Here is a 21,073-nt window from a genome sequence, read left to right on the forward strand (position 1 = left end):
ATAAAGCTATCTTAACATGCTTTGAATAATTTAATTGTGAATTATTTTACTAAAGGACTGGGAATTTGACATAAATTCTGGAATTCAGGAAAGAAGAATGTTTGGGCTCTGTCTGTGTAAGTTCATCACATTTTTTAAAGATCTTTTAGCAGTCACAAGGATTATTTTACCTAAAACGTTTTTGGGAAACAATCCCTGCAGATAGTGTACAGTCAATTACCAAAATGTGATTCTGTATATACTTCAATAACCATAAAATTCTGAAAACAGGCTCAAAAACAGGAAAGACTCTTCAATTACTACAAGATACCCGGGACAGTGGGCAATGGATAACGTGTCTGACTACGGATCTGTAGATTGTAGGTTCGACTCCTACTTGGCTCGCCTCAATTGCCGTGATCGTATAGTGGTTAGTACTCTGCGTTGTGTCCGCAGCAACCCCGGTTCGAATCCAGGTCACGGCATTTTGATTTTGTTTCTCAATCATCCATTTTTTCACAATACTGAATCTTAAGAAAATTTCAGAAAGTAAGCAGATTCTTTGAAGGTGCTTGCACTATTTGTGTTTAATGCTTATTATAAAGCTATCTTAACATGCTTTGAATAATTTAATTGTGAATTATTGTACTAAAGTACTGGGAATTTGACATAAATTCTAGAATTCAGGAAAGAAGAATGTTTGGGCTTCCTTTTGAGTAAGTTCATCACATTTTTGAAATATCTTTTAGCAGTCACAATTATTATTTTACCTAAAACGTTTTTGGGAAACAATCCCTGCAGATAGTCTACAGTCAATTTCCAAAATGTGATTCTGTATATACTTCAATAACCATAAAACTCTGAAAATAGGCTCAAAAACAGGAAAGACACTTCAATTACTACAAAACACGTGGGCCAGTGGAGCAATGGATAACGCGTCTGACTACGGATCAGAAGATTGTAGGTTCGACTCCTACCTGGCTCGCTTAGGTTGCCTTGATCGCATAGTGGTTAGTACTCTGCGTTGTGGCCGCAGCAACCCCGGTTCGAAAACAGGTCACGGCATTTTGATTTTGTTTCTCAATCATCCATTTTTTCACAATACTGAATCTTAAGAAAATTTCAGAAAGTAAGCAGATTCTTTGAAGGTGCTTGCACTATTTGTGTTTAATGCTTATTATAAAGCTATCTTAACATGCTTTGAATAATTTAATTGTGAATTATTTTACTAAAGGACTGGGAATTTGACATAAATTCTGGAATTCAGGAAAGAAGAATGTTTTTGCTCTGTCTGAGTAAGTTCATTACATTTTTGAAAGATCTTTTAGCAGTCACAAGGATTATTGTACCTAAAACGTTTTTGGTAATCAATCCCTGCAGATAGTGTACAGTCAATTTCCAAAATGTGATTCTGTATATACTTCAATAACCATAAAACTTTAAAACAGGCTCAAAAACAGGAAAGACACTTAAATTGCTACAGGGCACCTGGGCCAGTGGCGCAATGGATAACGTGTCTGACTATGGATCATAAGTTTGTAGGTTCGACTCCTACCTGGCTCTCTTAAATTGCCATGATCGTATAGTGGTTAGTACTCTGCGTTGTGGCCGCAGCAACCCCGGTTCGAATTCGGGTCACAGCATTTTGATTTTGTTTCTCAATCATCCATTTTTTCACAATACTGAATCTGAAGAAAATTTCAGAAAGTAAGCAGATTCTTTGAAGGTGCTTGCACTATTTGTGTTTAATGCTTATTATAAAGCTATCTTAACATGCTTTGAATAATTTAATTGTGAATTATTGTACTAAAGTACTTGGAATTTGACATAAATTCTAGAATTCAGGAAAGAAGAATGTTTGGGCTTCCTTCTGAGTAAGTTCATCACATTTTTGAAATATCTTTTAGCAGTCACAATTATTATTTTACCTAAAACGTTTTTGGGAAACAATCCCTGCAGATAGTGTACAGTCAATTTACAAAATGTGATTCTGTATACACTTCAATAACCATAAAACTCTGAAAATAGGCTCAAAAACAGGAAAGACACTTCAATTACTACAAAACACTTGGGCCAGTGGTGCAATGGATAACGCGTCTGAATACAGATCAGAAGATTGTAGGTTCGACTCCTACCTGGCTCGCTTATATTTTCATGATTGTACAGTGGTTAGTACTCTGCGTTGTGGCCGCAGCAACCACGGTTCGAAAATGGGTCTCGGCATTATGATTTTGTTTCTCAATCATCCATTTTTTCACAATACTGAATCTTAAGAAAATTTCAGAAAGTAAGAAGATTCTTTGAAGGTGCTTGCACTATTTGTGTTTAATGCTTATTATAAAGCTTTCTTAACATGCTTTGAATAATTTAATTGTGAATTATTTTAATAAAGGACTGGGAATTTGACATAAATTCTGGAATTCAGGAAAGAAGAATGTTTGGGCTCTGTCTGAGTAAGTTCATTACATTTTTGAAAGATCTTTTAGCAGTCACAAGGATTATTGTACCTAAAACATTTTTGGGAAACAATCCCTGCAGATAGTGTACAGTCAATTTACAAAATGTGATTCTGTATACACTTCAATAACCATAAAACTCTGAAAATAGGCTCAAAAACAGGAAAGACACTTCAATTACTACGAAACACTTGGGCCAGTGGTGCAATGGATAACGCGTCTGAATACAGATCAGAAGATTGTAGGTTCGACTCCTACCTGGCTTGCTTATATTTCCATGATTGTACAGTGGTTAGTACTCTGCGTTGTGGCCGCAGCAACCACGGTTCGAAAATGGGTCTCAGCATTATGATTTTGTTTCTCAATCATCCATTTTTTCACAATACTGAATCTTAAGAAAATTTCAGAAAGTAAGCAGATTCTTTGAAGGTGCTTGCACTATTTGTGTTTAATGCTTATTATAAAGCTATCTTAACATGCTTTGAATAATTTAATTGTGAATTATTTTACTAAAGGACTGGGAATTTGACATAAATTCTGGAATTCAGGAAAGAAGAATGTTTGGGCTCTGTCTGTGTAAGTTCATCACATTTTTTAAAGATCTTTTAGCAGTCACAAGGATTATTTTACCTAAAACGTTTTTGGGAAACAATCCCTGCAGATAGTGTACAGTCAATTTCCAAAATGTGATTCTGTATATACTTCAATAACCATAAAACTCCAAAACTGGCTCAAAAACAGGAAAGACACTTCAATTACTACAGGGCACCTGGGCCAGTGGCGCAATGGATAACGTGTCTGACTGCGGATCATAAGTTTGTAGGTTCGACTCCTACCTGGCTCGCTTAAATTGACGTGATCGTGTAGTGGTTAGTACTCTGCGTTGTGGCCGCAGCAACCCCGGTTTGAAAACAGGTCACGGCATTTTGATTTTGTTTCTCAATCATCCATTTTTTCACAATACTGAATCTTAAGAAAATTTCAGAAAGTAAGCAGATTCTTTGAAGGTGCTTGCACTATTTGTGTTTAATGCTTATTATAAAGCTATCTTAACATGCTTTGAATAATTTAATTGTGAATTATTTTACTAAAGGACTGGGAATTTGACATAAATTCTGGAATTCAGGAAAGAAGAATGTTTGGGCTCTGTCTGTGTAAGTTCATCACATTTTTTAAAGATCTTTTAGCAGTCACAAGGATTATTTTACCTAAAACGTTTTTGGGAAACAATCCCTGCAGATAGTGTACAGTCAATTACCAAAATGTGATTCTGTATATACTTCAATAACCATAAAATTCTGAAAACAGGCTCAAAAACAGGAAAGACTCTTCAATTACTACAAGATACCCGGGACAGTGGGCAATGGATAACGTGTCTGACTACGGATCTGTAGATTGTAGGTTCGACTCCTACTTGGCTCGCCTCAATTGCCGTGATCGTATAGTGGTTAGTACTCTGTGTTGTGTCCGCAGCAACCCCGGTTCGAATCCAGGTCACGGCATTTTGATTTTGTTTCTCAATCATCCATTTTTTCACAATACTGAATCTTAAGAAAATTTCAGAAAGTAAGCAGATTCTTTGAAGGTGCTTGCACTATTTGTGTTTAATGCTTATTATAAAGCTATCTTAACATGCTTTGAATAATTTAATTGTGAATTATTGTACTAAAGTACTGGGAATTTGACATAAATTCTAGAATTCAGGAAAGAAGAATGTTTGGGCTTCCTTTTGAGTAAGTTCATCACATTTTTGAAATATCTTTTAGCAGTCACAATTATTATTTTACCTAAAACGTTTTTGGGAAACAATCCCTGCAGATAGTCTACAGTCAATTTCCAAAATGTGATTCTGTATATACTTCAATAACCATAAAACTCTGAAAATAGGCTCAAAAACAGGAAAGACACTTCAATTACTACAAAACACGTGGGCCAGTGGAGCAATGGATAACGCGTCTGACTACGGATCAGAAGATTGTAGGTTCGACTCCTACCTGGCTCGCTTAGGTTGCCTTGATCGCATAGTGGTTAGTACTCTGCGTTGTGGCCGCAGCAACCCCGGTTCGAAAACAGGTCACGGCATTTTGATTTTGTTTCTCAATCATCCATTTTTTCACAATACTGAATCTTAAGAAAATTTCAGAAAGTAAGCAGATTCTTTGAAGGTGCTTGCACTATTTGTGTTTAATGCTTATTATAAAGCTATCTTAACATGCTTTGAATAATTTAATTGTGAATTATTTTACTAAAGGACTGGGAATTTGACATAAATTCTGGAATTCAGGAAAGAAGAATGTTTTTGCTCTGTCTGAGTAAGTTCATTACATTTTTGAAAGATCTTTTAGCAGTCACAAGGATTATTGTACCTAAAACGTTTTTGGTAATCAATCCCTGCAGATAGTGTACAGTCAATTTCCAAAATGTGATTCTGTATATACTTCAATAACCATAAAACTTTAAAACAGGCTCAAAAACAGGAAAGACACTTAAATTGCTACAGGGCACCTGGGCCAGTGGCGCAATGGATAACGTGTCTGACTATGGATCATAAGTTTGTAGGTTCGACTCCTACCTGGCTCTCTTAAATTGCCATGATCGTATAGTGGTTAGTACTCTGCGTTGTGGCCGCAGCAACCCCGGTTCGAATTCGGGTCACAGCATTTTGATTTTGTTTCTCAATCATCCATTTTTTCACAATACTGAATCTGAAGAAAATTTCAGAAAGTAAGCAGATTCTTTGAAGGTGCTTGCACTATTTGTGTTTAATGCTTATTATAAAGCTATCTTAACATGCTTTGAATAATTTAATTGTGAATTATTGTACTAAAGTACTTGGAATTTGACATAAATTCTAGAATTCAGGAAAGAAGAATGTTTGGGCTTCCTTCTGAGTAAGTTCATCACATTTTTGAAATATCTTTTAGCAGTCACAATTATTATTTTACCTAAAACGTTTTTGGGAAACAATCCCTGCAGATAGTGTACAGTCAATTTACAAAATGTGATTCTGTATACACTTCAATAACCATAAAACTCTGAAAATAGGCTCAAAAACAGGAAAGACACTTCAATTACTACAAAACACTTGGGCCAGTGGTGCAATGGATAACGCGTCTGAATACAGATCAGAAGATTGTAGGTTCGACTCCTACCTGGCTCGCTTATATTTTCATGATTGTACAGTGGTTAGTACTCTGCGTTGTGGCCGCAGCAACCACGGTTCGAAAATGGGTCTCGGCATTATGATTTTGTTTCTCAATCATCCATTTTTTCACAATACTGAATCTTAAGAAAATTTCAGAAAGTAAGAAGATTCTTTGAAGGTGCTTGCACTATTTGTGTTTAATGCTTATTATAAAGCTTTCTTAACATGCTTTGAATAATTTAATTGTGAATTATTTTAATAAAGGACTGGGAATTTGACATAAATTCTGGAATTCAGGAAAGAAGAATGTTTGGGCTCTGTCTGAGTAAGTTCATTACATTTTTGAAAGATCTTTTAGCAGTCACAAGGATTATTGTACCTAAAACATTTTTGGGAAACAATCCCTGCAGATAGTGTACAGTCAATTTACAAAATGTGATTCTGTATACACTTCAATAACCATAAAACTCTGAAAATAGGCTCAAAAACAGGAAAGACACTTCAATTACTACGAAACACTTGGGCCAGTGGTGCAATGGATAACGCGTCTGAATACAGATCAGAAGATTGTAGGTTCGACTCCTACCTGGCTTGCTTATATTTCCATGATTGTACAGTGGTTAGTACTCTGCGTTGTGGCCGCAGCAACCACGGTTCGAAAATGGGTCTCAGCATTATGATTTTGTTTCTCAATCATCCATTTTTTCACAATACTGAATCTTAAGAAAATTTCAGAAAGTAAGCAGATTCTTTGAAGGTGCTTGCACTATTTGTGTTTAATGCTTATTATAAAGCTATCTTAACATGCTTTGAATAATTTAATTGTGAATTATTTTACTAAAGGACTGGGAATTTGACATAAATTCTGGAATTCAGGAAAGAAGAATGTTTGGGCTCTGTCTGTGTAAGTTCATCACATTTTTTAAAGATCTTTTAGCAGTCACAAGGATTATTTTACCTAAAACGTTTTTGGGAAACAATCCCTGCAGATAGTGTACAGTCAATTTCCAAAATGTGATTCTGTATATACTTCAATAACCATAAAACTCCAAAACTGGCTCAAAAACAGGAAAGACACTTCAATTACTACAGGGCACCTGGGCCAGTGGCGCAATGGATAACGTGTCTGACTGCGGATCATAAGTTTGTAGGTTCGACTCCTACCTGGCTCGCTTAAATTGACGTGATCGTGTAGTGGTTAGTACTCTGCGTTGTGGCCGCAGCAACCCCGGTTTGAAAACAGGTCACGGCATTTTGATTTTGTTTCTCAATCATCCATTTTTTCACAATACTGAATCTTAAGAAAATTTCAGAAAGTAAGCAGATTCTTTGAAGGTGCTTGCACTATTTGTGTTTAATGCTTATTATAAAGCTATCTTAACATGCTTTGAATAATTTAATTGTGAATTATTTTACTAAAGGACTGGGAATTTGACATAAATTCTGGAATTCAGGAAAGAAGAATGTTTGGGCTCTGTCTGTGTAAGTTCATCACATTTTTTAAAGATCTTTTAGCAGTCACAAGGATTATTTTACCTAAAACGTTTTTGGGAAACAATCCCTGCAGATAGTGTACAGTCAATTACCAAAATGTGATTCTGTATATACTTCAATAACCATAAAATTCTGAAAACAGGCTCAAAAACAGGAAAGACTCTTCAATTACTACAAGATACCCGGGACAGTGGGCAATGGATAACGTGTCTGACTACGGATCTGTAGATTGTAGGTTCGACTCCTACTTGGCTCGCCTCAATTGCCGTGATCGTATAGTGGTTAGTACTCTGTGTTGTGTCCGCAGCAACCCCGGTTCGAATCCAGGTCACGGCATTTTGATTTTGTTTCTCAATCATCCATTTTTTCACAATACTGAATCTTAAGAAAATTTCAGAAAGTAAGCAGATTCTTTGAAGGTGCTTGCACTATTTGTGTTTAATGCTTATTATAAAGCTATCTTAACATGCTTTGAATAATTTAATTGTGAATTATTGTACTAAAGTACTGGGAATTTGACATAAATTCTAGAATTCAGGAAAGAAGAATGTTTGGGCTTCCTTTTGAGTAAGTTCATCACATTTTTGAAATATCTTTTAGCAGTCACAATTATTATTTTACCTAAAACGTTTTTGGGAAACAATCCCTGCAGATAGTCTACAGTCAATTTCCAAAATGTGATTCTGTATATACTTCAATAACCATAAAACTCTGAAAATAGGCTCAAAAACAGGAAAGACACTTCAATTACTACAAAACACGTGGGCCAGTGGAGCAATGGATAACGCGTCTGACTACGGATCAGAAGATTGTAGGTTCGACTCCTACCTGGCTCGCTTAGGTTGCCTTGATCGTATAGTGGTTAGTACTCTGTGTTGTGTCCGCAGCAACCCCGGTTCGAATCCAGGTCACGGCATTTTGATTTTGTTTCTCAATCATCCATTTTTTCACAATACTGAATCTTAAGAAAATTTCAGAAAGTAAGCAGATTCTTTGAAGGTGCTTGCACTATTTGTGTTTAATGCTTATTATAAAGCTATCTTAACATGCTTTGAATAATTTAATTGTGAATTATTGTACTAAAGTACTGGGAATTTGACATAAATTCTAGAATTCAGGAAAGAAGAATGTTTGGGCTTCCTTTTGAGTAAGTTCATCACATTTTTGAAATATCTTTTAGCAGTCACAATTATTATTTTACCTAAAACGTTTTTGGGAAACAATCCCTGCAGATAGTCTACAGTCAATTTCCAAAATGTGATTCTGTATATACTTCAATAACCATAAAACTCTGAAAATAGGCTCAAAAACAGGAAAGACACTTCAATTACTACAAAACACGTGGGCCAGTGGAGCAATGGATAACGCGTCTGACTACGGATCAGAAGATTGTAGGTTCGACTCCTACCTGGCTCGCTTAGGTTGCCTTGATCGCATAGTGGTTAGTACTCTGCGTTGTGGCCGCAGCAACCCCGGTTCGAAAACAGGTCACGGCATTTTGATTTTGTTTCTCAATCATCCATTTTTTCACAATACTGAATCTTAAGAAAATTTCAGAAAGTAAGCAGATTCTTTGAAGGTGCTTGCACTATTTGTGTTTAATGCTTATTATAAAGCTATCTTAACATGCTTTGAATAATTTAATTGTGAATTATTTTACTAAAGGACTGGGAATTTGACATAAATTCTGGAATTCAGGAAAGAAGAATGTTTTTGCTCTGTCTGAGTAAGTTCATTACATTTTTGAAAGATCTTTTAGCAGTCACAAGGATTATTGTACCTAAAACGTTTTTGGTAATCAATCCCTGCAGATAGTGTACAGTCAATTTCCAAAATGTGATTCTGTATATACTTCAATAACCATAAAACTTTAAAACAGGCTCAAAAACAGGAAAGACACTTAAATTGCTACAGGGCACCTGGGCCAGTGGCGCAATGGATAACGTGTCTGACTATGGATCATAAGTTTGTAGGTTCGACTCCTACCTGGCTCTCTTAAATTGCCATGATCGTATAGTGGTTAGTACTCTGCGTTGTGGCCGCAGCAACCCCGGTTCGAATTCGGGTCACAGCATTTTGATTTTGTTTCTCAATCATCCATTTTTTCACAATACTGAATCTGAAGAAAATTTCAGAAAGTAAGCAGATTCTTTGAAGGTGCTTGCACTATTTGTGTTTAATGCTTATTATAAAGCTATCTTAACATGCTTTGAATAATTTAATTGTGAATTATTGTACTAAAGTACTTGGAATTTGACATAAATTCTAGAATTCAGGAAAGAAGAATGTTTGGGCTTCCTTCTGAGTAAGTTCATCACATTTTTGAAATATCTTTTAGCAGTCACAATTATTATTTTACCTAAAACGTTTTTGGGAAACAATCCCTGCAGATAGTGTACAGTCAATTTACAAAATGTGATTCTGTATACACTTCAATAACCATAAAACTCTGAAAATAGGCTCAAAAACAGGAAAGACACTTCAATTACTACAAAACACTTGGGCCAGTGGTGCAATGGATAACGCGTCTGAATACAGATCAGAAGATTGTAGGTTCGACTCCTACCTGGCTTGCTTATATTTTCATGATTGTACAGTGGTTAGTACTCTGCGTTGTGGCCGCAGCAACCACGGTTCGAAAATGGGTCTCGGCATTATGATTTTGTTTCTCAATCATCCATTTTTTCACAATACTGAATCTTAAGAAAATTTCAGAAAGTAAGAAGATTCTTTGAAGGTGCTTGCACTATTTGTGTTTAATGCTTATTATAAAGCTTTCTTAACATGCTTTGAATAATTTAATTGTGAATTATTTTAATAAAGGACTGGGAATTTGACATAAATTCTGGAATTCAGGAAAGAAGAATGTTTGGGCTCTGTCTGAGTAAGTTCATTACATTTTTGAAAGATCTTTTAGCAGTCACAAGGATTATTGTACCTAAAACATTTTTGGGAAACAATCCCTGCAGATAGTGTACAGTCAATTTACAAAATGTGATTCTGTATACACTTCAATAACCATAAAACTCTGAAAATAGGCTCAAAAACAGGAAAGACACTTCAATTACTACGAAACACTTGGGCCAGTGGTGCAATGGATAACGCGTCTGAATACAGATCAGAAGATTGTAGGTTCGACTCCTACCTGGCTTGCTTATATTTCCATGATTGTACAGTGGTTAGTACTCTGCGTTGTGGCCGCAGCAACCACGGTTCGAAAATGGGTCTCAGCATTATGATTTTGTTTCTCAATCATCCATTTTTTCACAATACTGAATCTTAAGAAAATTTCAGAAAGTAAGCAGATTCTTTGAAGGTGCTTGCACTATTTGTGTTTAATGCTTATTATAAAGCTATCTTAACATGCTTTGAATAATTTAATTGTGAATTATTTTACTAAAGGACTGGGAATTTGACATAAATTCTGGAATTCAGGAAAGAAGAATGTTTGGGCTCTGTCTGTGTAAGTTCATCACATTTTTTAAAGATCTTTTAGCAGTCACAAGGATTATTTTACCTAAAACGTTTTTGGGAAACAATCCCTGCAGATAGTGTACAGTCAATTACCAAAATGTGATTCTGTATATACTTCAATAACCATAAAATTCTGAAAACAGGCTCAAAAACAGGAAAGACTCTTCAATTACTACAAGATACCCGGGACAGTGGGCAATGGATAACGTGTCTGACTATGGATCTGTAGATTGTAGGTTCGACTCCTACTTGGCTCGCCTAAATTGCCGTGATCGTATAGTGGTTAGTACTCTGCGTTGTGTCCGCAGCAACCCCGGTTCGAATCCAAGTCACGGCATTTTGATTTTGTTTCTCAATCATCCATTTTTTCACAATACTGAATCTTAAGAAAATTTCAGAAAGTAAGCAGATTCTTTGAAGGTGCTTGCACTATTTGTGTTTAATGCTTATTATAAAGCTATCTTAACATGCTTTGAATAATTTAATTGTGAATTATTGTACTAAAGTACTGGGAATTTGACATAAATTCTAGAATTCAGGAAAGAAGAATGTTTGGGATTCCTTCTGAGTAAGTTCATCACATTTTTGAAATATCTTTTAGCAGTCACAATTATTATTTTACCTAAAACGTTTTTGGGAAACAATCCCTGCAGATAGTCTACAGTCAATTTCCAAAATGTGATTCTGTATATACTTCAATAACCATAAAACTCTGAAAATAGGCTCAAAAACAGGAAAGACACTTCAATTACTACAAAACACGTGGGCCAGTGGAGCAATGGATAACGCGTCTGACTACGGATCAGAAGATTGTAGGTTCGACTCCTACCTGGCTCGCTTAGGTTGCCTTGATCGCATAGTGGTTAGTACTCTGCGTTGTGGCCGCAGCAACCCCGGTTCGAAAACAGGTCACGGCATTTTGATTTTGTTTCTCAATCATCCATTTTTTCACAATACTGAATCTTAAGAAAATTTCAGAAAGTAAGCAGATTCTTTGAAGGTGCTTGCACTATTTGTGTTTAATGCTTATTATAAAGCTATCTTAACATGCTTTGAATAATTTAATTGTGAATTATTTTACTAAAGGACTGGGAATTTGACATAAATTCTGGAATTCAGGAAAGAAGAATGTTTTTGCTCTGTCTGAGTAAGTTCATTACATTTTTGAAAGATCTTTTAGCAGTCACAAGGATTATTGTACCTAAAACGTTTTTGGGAATCAATCCCTGCAGATAGTGTACAGTCAATTTCCAAAATGTGATTCTGTATATACTTCAATAACCATAAAACTTTAAAACAGGCTCAAAAACAGGAAAGACACTTAAATTGCTACAAGGCACCTGGGCCAGTGGCGCAATGGATAACGTGTCTGACTATGGATCATAAGTTTGTAGGTTCGACTCCTACCTGGCTCGCTTATATTGCCTTGATCGCATAGTGGTTAGTACTCTGCGTTGTGGCCGCAGCAACCCCGGTTCGAAAACAGGTCACGGCATTTTGATTTTGTTTCTCAATCATCCATTTTTTCACAAAACTCAATCTTAAGAAAATTTCAGAAAGTAAGCAGATTCTTGAAGGTGCTTGCACTATTTGTGTTTAATGCTTATTATAAAGCTATCTTAACATGCTTTGAATAATTTAATTGTGAATTATTTTACTAAAGGACTGGGAATTTGACATAAATTCTGGAATTCAGGAAAGAAGAATGTTTGTGCTCTGTCTGAGTAAGTTCATTACATTTTTGAAAGATCTTTTAGCAGTCACAAGGATTATTGTACCTAAAACGTTTTTGGGAATCAATCCCTGCAGATAGTGTACAGTCAATTTCCAAAATGTGATTCTGTATATACTTCAATAACCATAAAACTTTAAAACAGGCTCAAAAACAGGAAAGACACTTAAATTGCTACAAGGCACCTGGGCCAGTGGCGCAATGGATAACGTGTCTGACTATGGATCATAAGTTTGTAGGTTCGACTCCTACCTGGCTTGCTTATATTGCCTTGATCGCATAGTGGTTAGTACTCTGCGTTGTGGCCGCAGCAACCCCGGTTCGAAAACAGGTCACGGCATTTTGATTTTGTTTCTCAATCATCCATTTTTTCACAAAACTCAATCTTAAGAAAATTTCAGAAAGTAAGCAGATTCTTGAAGGTGCTTGCACTATTTGTGTTTAATGCTTATTATAAAGCTATCTTAACATGCTTTGAATAATTTAATTGTGAATTATTTTACTAAAGGACTGGGAATTTGACATAAATTCTGGAATTCAGGAAAGAAGAATGTTTGTGCTCTGTCTGAGTAAGTTCATTACATTTTTGAAAGATCTTTTAGCAGTCACAAGGATTATTGTACCTAAAACGTTTTTGGGAATCAATCCCTGCAGATAGTGTACAGTCAATTTCCAAAATGTGATTCTGTATATACTTCAATAACCATAAAACTTTAAAATAGGCTCAAAAACAGGAAAGACACTTCAATTACTACAGGGCACCTGGGCCAGTGGTGCAATGGATAACGTGTCTGACTATGGATCATAAGTTTGTAGGTTCGACTCCTACCTGGCTCGCTTAAATTGCCGTGATCGTAAAGTGGTTAGTACTCTGCGTTGTGACCGCAGCAACCCCGGTTCGAATCCGGGTCACGGCATTTTGATTTTGTTTCTCAATCATCCATTTTTTCACAATACTGAATCTTAAGAAAATTTCAGAAAGTAAGCAGATTCTTTGAAGGTGCTTGCACTATTTGTGTTTAATGCTTATTATAAAGCTATCTTAACATGCTTTGAATAATTTAATTGTGAATTATTGTACTAAAGTACTTGGAATTTGACATAAATTCTAGAATTCAGGAAAGAAGAATGTTTGGGCTTCCTTCTGAGTAAGTTCATCACATTTTTGAAATATCTTTTAGCAGTCACAATTATTATTTTACCTAAAACGTTTTTGGGAAACAATCCCTGCAGATAGTGTACAGTCAATTTCCAAAATGTGATTCTGTATACACTTCAATAACCATAAAACTCTGAAAATAGGCTCAAAAACAGGAAAGACACTTCAATTTCTACAAAACACTTGGGCCAGTGGCGCAATGGATAACGCGTCTGACTACGGATCAGAAGATTGTAGGTTCGACTCCTACCTGGCTCGCTTATATTGCCTTCGTCGTATAGTGGTTAGTACTCTGAGTTGTGGCCGCAGCAACCCCAGTTCGAAAACAGGTCACGGCATTTTGATTTTGTTTCTCAATCATCCATTTTTTCACAATACTGAATCTTAAGAAAATTTCAGAAAGTAAGCAGATTTTTTGAAGGTGCTTGCACTATTTGTGTTTAATGCTTATTATAAAGCTATCTTAACATGCTTTGAATAATTTAATTGTGAATTATTGTACTAAAGTACTTGGAATTTGACATAAATTCTAGAATTCAGGAAAGAAGAATGTTTGGGCTTCCTTCTGAGTAAGTTCATCACATTTTTTAAATATCTTTTAGCAGTCACAATTATTATTTTACCTAAAACGTTTTTGGGAAACAATCCCTGCAGATAGTGTACAGTCAATTTCCAAAATGTGATTCTGTATACACTTCAATAACCATAAAACTCTGAAAATAGGCTCAAAAACAGGAGAGACACTTCAATTACTACAAAACACTTGGGCCAGTGGCGCAATGGATAACGCGTCTGACTACGGATCAGAAGATTGTAGGTTCGACTCCTACCTGGCTCGCTTATATTGCATTGATTGCATAGTGGTTAGTACTCTGCGTTTTGGCCGCAGCAACCCCGGTTCGAAAACAGATCACGGCATTTTGATTTTGTTTCTCAATCATCCATTTTTTCACAAAACTCATTCTTAAGAAAATTTCAGAAAGTAAGCAGATTCTTTGAAGGTGCTTGCACTATTTGTGTTTAATGCTTATTATAAAGCTATCTTAACATGCTTTGAATAATTTAATTGTGAATTATTTTACTAAAGGACTGGGAATTTGACATAAATTCTGGAATTCAGGAAAGAAGAATGTTTGTGCTCTGTCTGAGTAAGTTCATTACATTTTTGAAAGATCTTTTAGCAGTCACAAAGATTATTGTACCTAAAACGTTTTTGGGAATCAATCCCTGCAGATAGCGTACAGTCAATTTCCAAAATGTGATTCTGTATACACTTCAATAACCATAAAACTCTGAAAACAGGCTCAAAAACAGGAAAGACACTTCAATTTCTACAAAACACTTGGGCCAGTGGCGCAATGGATAACGCGTCTGACTACGGATCAGAAGATTGTAGGTTCGACTCCTACCTGGCTCGCTTATATTGCCATGATCGTATAGTGGTTAGTACTCTGAGTTGTGGCCGCAGCAACCCCAGTTCGAAAACAGGTCACGGCATTTTGATTTTGTTTCTCAATCATCCATTTTTTCACAATACTGAATCTTAAGAAAATTTCAGAAAGTAAGCAGATTCTTTGAAGGTGCTTGCACTATTTGTGTTTAATGCTTATTATAAAGCTATCTTAACATGCTTTGAATAATTTAATTGTGAATTATTTTAATAAAGGACTGGGAATTTGACATAAATTCTGGAATTCAGGAAAGAAGAATGTTTGGGCTCTGTCTGAGTAAGTTCATTACAGTTTTGAAAGATCTTTTAGCAGTCACAAAGATTATTGTACCTAAAACATTTTTGGGAAACAATCCCTGCAGATAGTGTACAGTCAATTTCCAAAATGTGATTCTGTATATACTTCAATAACCATAAAACTCTGAAAACAGGCTCAAAAACAGGAAAGACACTTCAATTACTACAAAGCAACTGGTCCGGTGGCGCAATGGATAACGCGTCTGACTACGGATCAGAAGATTGTTGGTTCAATTTCTATCTGGCTCGCTTATATTTCCATGATTGTACAGTGGTTTGTACTCTGCGTTGTGGCCGCAGCAACCCTGGTTCGAAAATGGGTCTTGGCATTATGATTTTGTTTCTCAATCATCCATTTTTTCACAAAACTGAATCTTAAGAAAATTACAGAAAGTATGAAGATTCTTTGAAGGTGCTTGCACTATTTGTGTTTAATGCTTATTATAAAGCTATCTTAACATGCTTTGAATAATTTAATTGTGAATTATTGTACTAAAGGACTGGGAATTTGACATAAATTCTGGAATTCAGGAAAGAAGAATGTTTGGGCTCTGTCTGAGTAAGTTCATCACATTTTTTAAAGATCTTTTAGCAGTCACAAGGATTATTTTACCTAAAACGTTTTTGGGAAACAATCCCTGCAGATAGTGTACAGTCAATTACCAAAATGTGATTCTGTATATACTTCAATAACCATAAAATTCTGAAAACAGGCTCAAAAACAGGAAAGACACTTCTATTACTACAAGACACCCGGGACAGTGGGCAATGGATAACGTGTATGACTATGGATCTGTAGATTGTAGGTTCGACTCCTACCTGGCTCGCTTAATTTGCCGTGATCGTATAGTGGTTAGTACTCTGAGTTGTGGCCGCAGCAACCCCGGTTCGAAAACAGGTCACGGCATTTTGATTTTGTTTCTCAATCATCCATTTTTTCACAATACTGAATCTTAAGAAAATTTCAGAAAGTAAGCAGATTCTTTGAAGGTGCTTGCACTATTTGTGTTTAATGCTTATTATAAAGCTATCATAACATGCTTTGAATAATTTAATTGTGAATTATTGTACTAAAGTACTTGGAATTTGACATAAATTCTAGAATTCAGGAAAGAAGAATGTTTGGGCTTACTTCTGAGTAAGTTCATCACATTTTTGAAATATCTTTTAGCAGTCACAAGGATTATTATTTTACCTAAAACGTTTTTGGGAAACAATCCCTGCAGATAGTGTACAGTCAATTTCCAAAATGTGATTCTGTATACACTTCAATAACCATAAAACTCTGAAAATAGGCTCAAAAACAGGAAAGACACTTCAATTTCTACAAAACACTTGGGCCAGTGGCACAATGGATAAAGCGTCTGACTACGGATCAGAAGGATGTTGGTTCAATTCCTACCTGGCTCGCTTATATTTCCATGATTGTACAGTGGTTTGTACTCTGCGTTGTGGCCGCAGCAACCCTGGTTCGAAAATGGGTCTTGGCATTATGATTTTGTTTCTCAATCATCCATTTTTTCACAATACTGAATCTTAAGAAAATTTCTGAAAGTAAGAAGAATCTTTGACGGTGCTTGCACTATTTGTGTTTAATGCTTATTATAAAGCTATCTTAACATGCTTTGAATAATTTAATTGTGAATTATTGTACTAAAGGACTGGGAATTTGACATAAATTCTGGAATTCAGGAAAGAAGAATGTTTGGGCTCTGTCTGAGTAAGTTCATCACATTTTTTAAAGATCTTTTAGCAGTCACAAGGATTATTTTACCTAAAACGTTTTTGGGAAACAATCCCTGCAGATAGTGTACAGTCAATTACCAAAATGTGATTCTGTATATACTTCAATAACCATAAAATTCTGAAAACAGGCTCAAAAACAGGAAAGACACTTCTATTACTACAAGACACCCGGGACAGTGGGCAATGGATAATGTGTCTGACTATGGATCTGTAGATTGTAGGTTTGACTCCTACCTGGCTCGCTTAATTTGCCGTGATCGTATAGTGGTTAGTACTCTGTGTTGTGGCCGCAGCAACCCCGGTTCGAATCCGGGTCACAGCATTTTGATTTTGTTTCTCAATCATCCATTTTTTCACAATACTGAATCTTAAGAAAATTTCAGAAAGTAAGCAAATTCTTTGAAGGTGCTTGCACTATTTGTGTTTAATGCTTATTATAAAGCTATCTTAACATGCTTTGAATAATTTAATTGTGAATTATTGTACTAAAGGACTGGGAATTTGACATAAATTCTAGAATTCAGGAAAGTAGAATGTTTGGGCTTCCTTCTGAGTAAGTTCATCACATTTTTGAAATATCTTTTAGCAGTCACAATTATTATTTTACCTAAAACGTTTTTGGGAAACAATCCCTGCAGATAGTCTACAGTCAATTTCCAAAATGTGATTCTGTATATACTTCAATAACCATAAAACTCTGAAAATAGGCTCAAAAACAGGAACGACACTTCAATTATTACAGAACACGTGGGCCAGTGGCGCAATGGATAACGCGTCTGACTACGGATCAGAAGATTGTAGGTTCGACTCCTACCTGGCTCGCTTATATTGCCTTGATCGCATAGTGGTTAGTACTCTGCGTTGTGGCCGCAGCAACCCCGGTTCGAAAACAGGTCACAGCATTTTGATTTTGTTTCTCAATCATCCATTTTTTCACAAAACTCAATCTTAAGAAAATTTCAGAAAGTAAACAGATTCTTTGAAGGTGCTTGCACTATTTGTGTTTAATGCTTATTATAAAGCTATCTTAACATGCTTTGAATAATTTAATTGTGAATTATTGTACTAAAGTACTTGGAATTTGACATCAATTCTTGAATTCAGGAAAGAAGAATGTTTGGGCTTCCTTCTGAGTAAGTTCATCACATTTTTTAAATATCTTTTAGCAGTCACAATTATTATTTTACCTAAAACGTTTTTGGGAAACAATCCCTGCAGATAGTGTACAGTCAATTTCCAAAATGTGATTCTGTATACACTTCAATAACCATAAAACTCTGAAAATCGGCTCAAAAACAGGAAAGACACTTCAATTACTACAAAACACTTGGGCCAGTGGCGCAATGGATAACGCGTCTGACTACGGATCAGAAGATTGTAGGTTCGACTCCTACCTGGCTCGCTTATATTGCCTTGATCGTATAGTGGTTAGTACTCTGAGTTGTGGCCGCAGCAACTCCAGTTTGAAAACAGGTCACGGCATTTTGATTTTGTTTCTCAATCATCCATTTTTTCACAATACTGAATCTTAAGAAAATTTCAGAAAGTAAGCAGATTCTTTGAAGGTGCTTGCACTATTTGTGTTTAATGCTTATTATAAAGCTATCTTAACATGCTTTGAATAATTTAATTGTGAATTATTGTACTAAAGGACTGGGAATTTGACATAAATTCTGGAATTCAGGAAAGAAGAATGTTTGGGCTCTGTCTGAGTAAGTTCATCACATTTTTTAAAGATCTTTTAGCAGTCACAAGGATTATTTTACCTAAAACGTTTTTGGGAAACAATCCCTGCAGATAGTGTACAGTCAATTTCCAAAATGTGATTCTGTATATACTTCAATAACCATAAAACTCCAAAACTGGCTCAAAAACAGGAAAGACACTTCAATTACTACAGGGCACCTGGGCCAGTGGCGCAATGGATAACGTGTCTGACTGCGGATCATAAGTTTGTAGGTTCGACTCCTACCTGGCTCGCTTAAATTGACGTGATCGTATAGTGGTTAGTACTCTGCGTTGTGGCCGCAGCAACCCCGGTTTGAAAACAGGTCACGGCATTTTGATTTTGTTTCTCAATCATCCATTTTTTCACAATACTGAATCTTAAGAAAATTTCAGAAAGTAAGCAGATTCTTTGAAGGTGCTTGCACTATTTGTGTTTAATGCTTATTATAAAGCTATCTTAACATGCTTTGAATAATTTAATTGTGAATTATTTTAATAAAGGACTGGGAATTTGACATAAATTCTGGAATTCAGGAAAGAAGAATGTTTGGGCTCTGTCTGAGTAAGTTCATTACATTTTTGAAAGATCTTTTAGCAGTCACAAGGATTATTGTACCTAAAACGTTTTTGGGAATCAATCCCTGCAGATAGTGTATAGTCAATTTCCAAAATGTGATTCTGTATATACTTCAATAACCATAAAACTTTAAAACAGGCTCAAAAACAGGAAAAACACTTCAATTACTACAGGGCACCTGGGCCAGTGGCGCAATGGATTACGTGTCTGACTATGGATCATAAGTTTGTAGGTTCGACTCCTACCTGGCTTGCTTAAATTGCCGTGATCGTATAGTGGTTAGTACTCTGCGTTGTGGCCGCAGCAACCCCGGTTCGAATCCGGGTCACGGCATTTTGATTTTGTTTCTCAATCATCCATTTTTTCACAATACTGAATCTTATGAAAATTTCAGAAAGTAAGCAGATTCTTTGAAGGTGCTTGCACTATTTGTGTTTAATGCTTATTATTAAGCTATCTTAACATGCTTTGAATAATTTAATTGTGAATTATTGTACTAAAGTACTGGGAATATGACATAAATTCTAGAATTCAGGAAAGAAGAATGTTTGGGCTTCCTTCTGAGTAAGTTCATTACATTTTTGAAATATCTTTTAGCAGTCACAATTATTATTTTACCTAAAACGTTTTTGGGAAACAATCCCTGCAGATAGTGTACAGTCAATTTCCAAAATGTGATTCTGTATACACTTCCATAACCATAAAACTCTGAAAATAGGCTCAAAAACAGGAAAGACACTTCAATTACTACAAAACACGTGGGCCAGTGGCGCAATGGATAACGCGTCTGACTACGGATCAGAAGATTGTTGGTTTAATTCTTACCTGGCTCTCTTATATTTCCATGATTGTACAGTGGTTAGTACTCTGCGTTGTGGCCGCAGCAACCACGGTTCGAAAATGGGTCACGGCATTTTGATTTTGTTTCTCAATCATCCATTTTTTCACAATACTGAATCTTAAGAAAATTTCAGAAAGTAAGCAGATTCTTTGAAGGTGCTTGCACTATTTGTGTTTAATGCTTATTATAAAGCTATCTTAACATGCTTTGAATAATTTAATTGTGAATTATTGTACTAAAGTACTGGGAATTTGACATAAATTCTAGAATTCAGGAAAGAAGAATGTTTGGGCTTCCTTCTGAGTAAGTTCATAACATTTTTGAAATATCTTTTAGCAGTCACAATTATTATTTTACCTAAAACGTTTTTGGGAAACAATCCCTGCAGATAGTCTACAGTCAATATCCAAAATGTGATTCTGTATATACTTCATTAACCATAAAACTCTGAAAATAGGCTCAAAAACAGGAAAGACACTTCAATTACTACAAAACACGTGGGCCAGTGGCGCAATGGATAACGCGTCTGACTACGGATCAGAAGATTGTAGGTTCGACTCCTACCTGGCTCGCTTATATTGCCTTGATCGCATAGTGGTTAGTACTCTGCGTTGTGGCCGCAGCAACCCCGGTTCGAAAACAGGTCACGGCATTTTGATTTTGTTTCTCAATCATCCATTTTTTCACAAAACTCAATCTTAAGAAAATTTCAGAAAGTAAGCAGATTCTTTGAAGGTGCTTGCACTATTTGTGTTTAATGCTTATTATAAAGCTATCTTAACATGCTTTGAATAATTTAATTGTGAATTATTTTACTAAAGGACTGGGAATTTGACATAAATTCTGGAATTCAGGAAAGAAGAATGTTTGTGCTCTGTCTGAGTAAGTTCATTACATTTTTGAAAGATCTTTTAGCAGTCACAAGAATTATTGTACCTAAAACGTTTTTGGGAATCAATCCCTGCAGATAGTGTACAGTCAATTTCCAAAATGTG

General features: G+C 35.7%; 14 non-coding genes across 14 annotated transcripts; all 14 read left to right on the top strand.

Annotated features, from left to right (window-relative positions):
* The first annotated feature begins 1,469 nt into the window (after positions 1-1,469).
* On the top strand, positions 1,470-1,542 carry TRNAH-AUG (transfer RNA histidin (anticodon AUG)). The gene has a single exon. It is a non-coding gene; the product is annotated as a tRNA-His (tRNA).
* Positions 1,543-3,206: 1,664 nt separating this feature from the next.
* On the top strand, positions 3,207-3,279 carry TRNAR-GCG (transfer RNA arginine (anticodon GCG)). The gene has a single exon. It is a non-coding gene; the product is annotated as a tRNA-Arg (tRNA).
* A 1,663-nt stretch (positions 3,280-4,942) lies between these two features.
* TRNAH-AUG (transfer RNA histidin (anticodon AUG)) lies at positions 4,943-5,015 on the top strand. Its single transcript has one exon. It is a non-coding gene; the product is annotated as a tRNA-His (tRNA).
* A 1,664-nt stretch (positions 5,016-6,679) lies between these two features.
* Positions 6,680-6,752, top strand: TRNAR-GCG (transfer RNA arginine (anticodon GCG)). Its single transcript has one exon. It is a non-coding gene; the product is annotated as a tRNA-Arg (tRNA).
* A 2,243-nt stretch (positions 6,753-8,995) lies between these two features.
* TRNAH-AUG (transfer RNA histidin (anticodon AUG)) lies at positions 8,996-9,068 on the top strand. The gene has a single exon. It is a non-coding gene; the product is annotated as a tRNA-His (tRNA).
* Positions 9,069-11,890: 2,822 nt separating this feature from the next.
* On the top strand, positions 11,891-11,963 carry TRNAH-AUG (transfer RNA histidin (anticodon AUG)). The gene has a single exon. It is a non-coding gene; the product is annotated as a tRNA-His (tRNA).
* A 1,661-nt stretch (positions 11,964-13,624) lies between these two features.
* Positions 13,625-13,697, top strand: TRNAR-ACG (transfer RNA arginine (anticodon ACG)). Its single transcript has one exon. It is a non-coding gene; the product is annotated as a tRNA-Arg (tRNA).
* A 507-nt stretch (positions 13,698-14,204) lies between these two features.
* TRNAR-ACG (transfer RNA arginine (anticodon ACG)) lies at positions 14,205-14,277 on the top strand. The gene has a single exon. It is a non-coding gene; the product is annotated as a tRNA-Arg (tRNA).
* A 506-nt stretch (positions 14,278-14,783) lies between these two features.
* On the top strand, positions 14,784-14,856 carry TRNAR-ACG (transfer RNA arginine (anticodon ACG)). Its single transcript has one exon. It is a non-coding gene; the product is annotated as a tRNA-Arg (tRNA).
* A 2,825-nt stretch (positions 14,857-17,681) lies between these two features.
* On the top strand, positions 17,682-17,754 carry TRNAR-ACG (transfer RNA arginine (anticodon ACG)). The gene has a single exon. It is a non-coding gene; the product is annotated as a tRNA-Arg (tRNA).
* A 507-nt stretch (positions 17,755-18,261) lies between these two features.
* Positions 18,262-18,334, top strand: TRNAR-ACG (transfer RNA arginine (anticodon ACG)). The gene has a single exon. It is a non-coding gene; the product is annotated as a tRNA-Arg (tRNA).
* A 505-nt stretch (positions 18,335-18,839) lies between these two features.
* TRNAR-GCG (transfer RNA arginine (anticodon GCG)) lies at positions 18,840-18,912 on the top strand. The gene has a single exon. It is a non-coding gene; the product is annotated as a tRNA-Arg (tRNA).
* Positions 18,913-19,498: 586 nt separating this feature from the next.
* Positions 19,499-19,570, top strand: TRNAH-GUG (transfer RNA histidin (anticodon GUG)). Its single transcript has one exon. It is a non-coding gene; the product is annotated as a tRNA-His (tRNA).
* A 1,007-nt stretch (positions 19,571-20,577) lies between these two features.
* TRNAR-ACG (transfer RNA arginine (anticodon ACG)) lies at positions 20,578-20,650 on the top strand. Its single transcript has one exon. It is a non-coding gene; the product is annotated as a tRNA-Arg (tRNA).
* The last annotated feature ends 423 nt before the right edge of the window (positions 20,651-21,073 follow it).

This window comes from Taudactylus pleione, unplaced genomic scaffold (assembly GCF_031769625.1).
Source record: "Taudactylus pleione unplaced genomic scaffold, aTauple2 ptg000551l, whole genome shotgun sequence".
Lineage (NCBI taxonomy): Eukaryota > Metazoa > Chordata > Amphibia > Anura > Myobatrachidae > Taudactylus > Taudactylus pleione.